The sequence below is a fragment of the Cervus canadensis genome, chromosome 32 (genome assembly GCF_019320065.1).
Source record: "Cervus canadensis isolate Bull #8, Minnesota chromosome 32, ASM1932006v1, whole genome shotgun sequence".
Classification (NCBI taxonomy): Eukaryota; Metazoa; Chordata; class Mammalia; order Artiodactyla; family Cervidae; genus Cervus; species Cervus canadensis.
This window is the reverse complement of record NC_057417.1, coordinates 14,424,243-14,430,940: the sequence shown is the minus strand read 5'-3', so window position 1 is coordinate 14,430,940 and position 6,698 is coordinate 14,424,243. Positions and strand designations below refer to the sequence as shown.

Genomic DNA, 6,698 nt, shown 5'->3' with positions numbered 1-6,698 from the left:
TATTTTTGTTAGTTGGAGGCTAATTACTTTACAATATTATAGTGGTTTTTGCCATACATTGACATGAATCAGCCATGGATTTACATGTGTTCCCCATCCCGATCCCCCCTCCCGCCTCCCTCCCCATCCCATCCCTCTGGGTCTTCCCAGTGCACCAGCCCTGAGCACTTGTCTCATGCATCCAGCCTGGGCTGGTGATCTGTTTCACCCTTGATAGTATACTTGTTTCAATGCTATTCTCTCAGAACATCCCACCCTCGCCTTCTCCCACAGAGTCCCAAAGTCTGTTCTGTACATCTGTGTCTTTTTCTGTTTTGCTATATGCGTTATCATACCATCTTTTTAAACTCCATATATATGCGTTAGTATACTGTATTGGTCTTTATCTTTCTGGCTTACTTCACTCTGTATAATGGGCTCCACTTTCATCCATCTCGTTAGAACTGATTCAAATGAATTCTTTTTAATGGCTGAGTGATATTCCATTGTGTATATGTACCATAGCTTCCTTATCCGTTCGTGGACTGATGGGCATCTAGGTTGCTTCCATGTCCTGGCAATTATAAACAGTGCTGTGATGAACATTGGGGTGCATGTGTCTCTTTCAGATCTGGTTTCCTCAGTGTGTATGCCCAGAAGTGGGATTGCTGGGTCATATGGCAGTTCTATTTCCAGTTTTTTAAGGAATCTCCACACTGTTCTCCATAGTGGCTGTACTAGTTTGCATTCCCACCAACAGTGTAAGAGGGTTCCCTTTTCTCCACACCCTCTCCAGCATTTATTGCTTGTAGACTTTTGGATAGCAGCCATCCTGACTGGCGTGTAATGGTACCTCATTGTGGTTTTGATTTGCATTTCTCTGATAATGAGTGATGTTGAGCATCTTTTCATGTGTTTATTAACCATCTGTATGTCGTCTTTGGAGAAATGTCTGTTTAGTTCTTTGGCCCATTTTTTGATTGGGTCATTGATTTTTCTGGAATTGGGCTGCCGGAGTTGCTTGTATATTTTTGAGATTAATCCTTTGTCTGTTGCTTCATTTGCTATTATTTTCTCCCATTCTGAAGGCTGTCTTTTCACCTTGCTCTTAGTTTCCTTAGTTGTGCAAAAGCTTTTAAGTTTCATTAGGTCCCATTTGTTTATTTTTGCTTTTATTTCCAATATTCTGGGAGGTGGGTCATAGAGGATCCTGCTGTGATTTATGTCAGAGAGTGTTTTGCCTATGCTCTCCTCTAGGAGTTTTATAGTTTCTGGTCTTACATTTAGATCTTTAATCCATTTTGAGTTTATTTTTGTGTGTGGTGTTAGAAAGTGTCCTAGTTTCATTCTTTTACAAGTGGTTGACCAGTTTTCCCAGCACCACTTGTTAAAGAGGTTGTCTTTTTTCCATTGTATATCCTTGCCTCCTTTGTCGAAGATAAGGTGCCCGTAGGTTCGTGGATTTATCTCTGGGCTTTCTATTCTGTTCCATTGATCTATATTTCTGTCTTTGTGCCAGTACCATACTGTCTTGATGACTGTGGCTTTGTAGTAGAGCCTGAAGGAGTTCTTGATCTGAGCCACAGTCGGCTCCCGGTCTTGTTTTTGCTGAGTGTATAGAGCTTCTCCATCTTCGGCTGCAAAGAATGTAATCAGTCTGATTTCGATATTGATCATCTGGTGATGTCCATATGTAGAATCGTCTCTTGTGTTGTTGGAAGAGGGTGTTTGCCATGACCAGTGCCTTCTCTAGCAAAACTCTGTTAGCCTTTGCCCTGCTTCATTTTGTACTCCAAGAACAAACTTTCCTATTACTCCAGGGATCTCTTGACTTCCTACTTTCACATTCCAGTCCCCTATATTTTAAAATTTAATTATCTGCTTATCTTTACCCTCATTAATGTACCCTTTGGTCTCATGCTATATGAGTGCACATTTGTGAAATAAGTAACTTGACCGAAAAAAAAAAAAGGTCCAAACATTGGGGCCTCAGGTTTCAACCTACAGGGAATATATTTCCAATAAAGACACACTGACGTGAGCATTTCCTATCACTGTCTTCAAAACCTAAATGCTTTCTAAATAGACTTTTTAGTACTTGACGCCGAAGAGAAATTATTTCCATAATAGTAATTGAAACCAAGAGAGTAGCAAAGTTCTGGTCAGGTCTGGTCTTTAGTTTCATAGGATGTGGTTTAGATCCAGTAGCCTGTGTTAGTCAGAAGATTGATCGTGTTATTGCATAGGGAAAGACTTGCAGGAGTTTTTACTTTGCAGTCATTCACGTGTTGTCTGAGTGCTGGGAGGAGGTTCTTCCTTGGAAACGTGAAGCTGACAGAAGTATACACAGTAGGATAAAGCAGCTGAAAGTGCTCTGTGGTACTTTTGCTTGAAGGAGGCTTAAGATGGTAAGAATTGCAAGAAAGATTCTTTTTCTCTTAGTCATATCATCTTTCAAATAGCATCCTCATGGTCCACCCAGTTGTTGTGAGATTTTAGATTTTCTCAAGTTTGGGATCATTGGTCCTAGTGTTCAGCTAAGAAGTCTCCTGATATATTTGGTTGAAATTGTGGCCTGCTAAGTTGGCCTCTGACCATGGTATCAGATCTTCTGTTTCTTTGCTCTGTAAGTAGATCTGAATGACACAGTCATGTCTTGGTCGGGACTGTCTCTGTTGTGACAGGAAAACTGGCATCTGGCTTATGCCAATGGAGAATTAATTGGCTCATACAACTGTGAGGTTCAGGCCTTGATCTGACTTTAGGTGTAGTTGGATTCTGGGTTCAAATAATGCCTTTAAAACTGATTTTGTCTCTTGGCACTGATTTTATTCTTGTGTCTTACACGCATTTAAATTGAAATCCATCTGATAAGAAGAGACAGTTTAACCTTCACAGTGACCCTTGGATAGGCATTATTATTTTCTTTGGTGTTCTTTCTGATAAGAAGACCAAAGCAGCTCCAACCTCCCTTGCTTTTAGTGCTGATTCACTTTGTCTCACTTAGGTCTCCTGCATATTCCTGACCTAGTTGTTGAAAGCCAAGGGCATAGGGAGACTTTGGTGGACTTGACTCACATAGTTCATTATCAGCCCTACCCAACATACATGACTAAGAGTGAGGAAGTTGGATCTCCTAGTGAAGAAAAATTGAGTGGTCACCTGATGGAGAACCTGGATGCTGGGGGAGCAGATGAGTCTCTGTTGCAAGCCTTTGGTCCAGTCTGAAGCTAAAAGGCCATATATTAAGTCTGTGGTCTGAATCCAGACTATTAACCATTTCAAGTGCACCATAGTTCCATTTTGAATGAAATTCTTGCTCCCTGGGCATGTGATTCACTCAGGTTCAAGTCCATGGGTCAGACCCTTCTACCCCCAATGCTAAACTTATGATAAGGGGACTATTATTTATTAGATCTATTATTATCATTAGACTGTTAGTCATTAGATGAGCTTTATCTTTTGTGTGTGTGTATGGGACATGGGGAAAGGTTCATTTTCTTTTGAAAGAATAAATCAGGGGAATTTAGATATTATTGGAACATGATTAATCTTTTTCTGTTCCCTGCTCTGCACCCCACCCCCATCATTTAACAGTACTGTCTTGAAATCCTTGGAGCCAAAATTGTTGGATTTGTCAATCTTTTGATGCAGTTTATAATGAAACAAATGGTCTCATGTTTTCCATCCTCCTTTGGCAGTTTGATATTTTTCCTAAAATATAATGTCTAAAAGTACTTTTGGTAAGGTGTTGGGTTTTTTTTTTTTTTTTTTTAAGAAATTGAATTAGTTGACAGATATTACCAGGTGGTGTTGGGAGAAATACACACTTCCAGTACACTCCCATTATGTAAGTTGACCCTACTTTTTTTGAATTCAGATTGATTTTATGTGGTGACTGAGCTGATAAACAACCTTTCTGCAGTTCCAGAGAACCGGGTTCAATCCCTGAGTCAGGAAGATCCCCTGGAGAAGGGCATGGCAACCCACTCCAGTATTCTTGCCTGGAGAGCTCCGTGGACAGAGGTTCTTGGGCTGCAGTCCATGGGGTTGCAAAGAGGCAGACGCTAAGTGACTAATACTTTCACTTTTCATACACATACACGTATAATATCTTTTTGCATAGTCTTTGATCTGTTGTTCCACTTGTGGGAGTTTATTCTCAGGAGCTGAATTTTAGCTGCATATTCTGTTTATTATCCCAATATTGTTTATAATACTGAACTGTTGGAAGCAAACTAAATGTCCAACCATGAGTGTTTAAACTGACAAATTATCAATGAAAGACATATCTGGCAATTAAATATATTTAACAGAGAGTCTCAACCTTTCTGCAACCCTTCTGCAACGTAGCACCAAATTTTTGACATATTGAAGTCCTAGGCAATAAATAGTTTATGGGTTATGTGAAATGGCTGGTGTGTCAGTGGTAATACTGCCACAGTATTGGTAGTACGGCTGTTGATTTGTGGCTCTTTTAAAGCATTTGATGAGGGAAGATTTATATGAAAAAGTATTGCAAAACAGAATGTACATAATGACTCAGTTTTGTTTAAAAGTTGGATATGTGTACTATGAACATGCATGTATTTATTTATGTGTGCCACCTATATGCTTATATAGACCACTGAAAGGATATATTCCAAAATACTAATTTAGGTGGAGGGATTGTGTCACTAAATTGTGTTCAGCTCTTTTGGGACCCTCATGAACTGTAGCCTCCCAGGCTTCTCTGTCCATGCCATTTCCCTGGCAAGAATACTGGAGTGGGTTGCCGTTTCTCTTTCCAGGAGATCTTAAGATGGGTCGAACCAGAGTCTCTTACATTGGCCGGAGGATTTTTTTACCACTGAGCCACCTGGGAAGCGGCAGGTGGTGGGGCACTAGGGGACTTTTTCTCTTTATGCTACTCCGTAGTTTCTGAACTTTACAGAATAACTGTGTAACAATGTTTTTGAATTTGGCAGTGGGAAGGAAAGCCTTGGTGGTCTTACTTCTCTGACCAACTTACTGATGTGATTGAAAAAAGATATTATTTTATTATACAGATCTTTCTTCTGTCCCTCTTCCTTTTCTTATCTACTAAGCTTTAGCAGTCAGCTTCCATCTTGGATCTCTGGAAAAAAAGGATAAATGTGGCCTTAATAAATTTGGATTTTTTTTTTTCCTTAAGAATTAGCAAACATTTAAATGTTAGCAAACATCACATTTGTTACCATGTGATGAACCCGAGAGCTGTTTAGAAGAAATGTGGCTCTGGAAACTACATCTGTACATTTGTGGTCATTCAGATGCCCCTCTAAGAAGACATTTGCATGCAGTCATTTATCATCTTTATACTGGATTCCGTTCTCATCTTTTGACTCATTTCATAGTTTCCTTTCTTGCCTTTCTTAGATACAAAGACCATATCTCAACTCCAGTTAACTATTTTTCATCAGTAACTACTGAATTCCACAGGTGACTGAAAAGCGAACAGTTGATGTGGTGATTGGGTGTTTGAGGAATGATTATCTAGTAAATGTAAATTATCTGATAGATGTCTGGGATGGCTGGTACCATATGCCAGTTGGAAGCAGTGCCTAACCAGTGGTTTTACCTTCAGTGTGACCTAATGAGGCCTGTATTCTGAGGATGAGCTCCAAGCTAAAGCCAGAGTTAAAGAGTATAGCGGTCAGGCTATTTTTATTGTGGTACCATGGAGCAACATCAGGTCAGGAAGCAACAGTTAGAACTGGACATGGAACAACAAACTGGTTCCAAATTGGGAAAGGAGTATGTCAAGGCTACATATTTTCACCTTGCTTATTTAACTTATATGCAGAGTACATAATGTGAAATGTGGGGCTGGATGAAGCACAAGCTGGAATCAAGAATGCCAGGAGAAATTTCAATAACCTCAGATATGCAGATGACACCACCCTTAGGGCAGAAAGCAAAAAAGAACTAAAGAACCTGTGATGAAAGTGAAAGAGGAAAGTGAAAAAGTTGGCTTAAAGCTCAACATTCAGAAAACGAAGATCATGACATCTGGTCTCATCATTTCATGGCAAAGAGATGGGGAAACAATGGAAACAGTGACAGACTATTTCTTTGAGCTCTAGAATCACTGCAGATGGTGACTGCAGCCATGAAATTAAAAGACACTTGCTCCTTGGAAGGAAAGCTATGATCAACCTAGACAGCATATTAAAAAGCAGAGACATTACTTTGCCAACAATGGTCTGTCTAGTCAAAGCTATGGTTTTTCCAGCAGTTGTGTATGGATGTGAGAGTTGTACTGTAAAGAAAGTTGAAGAATTGATGCTTTTGAACTGTGGTGTTGGAGAAGACTTTGAGAGTCCCCTGGACTGCAAGGAGATCCAAAGAATTGATGCTTTTGGACTGTGGTGTTGGAGAAGACTCTTGAGAGTCCCTTGGACTGCAAGGAGATCCAACCTGTCTATCCTAAAGGAAATCAGTCCTGAATATTCATTGGAAGGACTGATACTGAAGCTGAAACTCCAATACTTTGGCCACATTATGCGAAGAACTGACTCATTAGAAAAGACCCTGAGGCTGGGAAAGATTGAAGGTGGGAAGAGAAGGAGATGACAGAGGATGAGATGGTTGGATGGCATCACTGACTCGATGGACATGAGTTTGAGTAAGCTCTGGGAGTCAGTGATGGACAGGGACGTCTGGTGTGTTGCAGTCCATGGGGTCACAAAGTCCATGGG

At 40.3% G+C, this 6,698-nt stretch overlaps 1 protein-coding gene across 8 annotated transcripts in view; it reads left to right on the top strand.

The window, feature by feature from the left end:
- DCUN1D3 (defective in cullin neddylation 1 domain containing 3) overlaps window positions 1–6,698 on the top strand; it is a 53,441-nt gene that overhangs the window by 24,399 nt on the left and 22,344 nt on the right. The window lies entirely within an intron of this gene.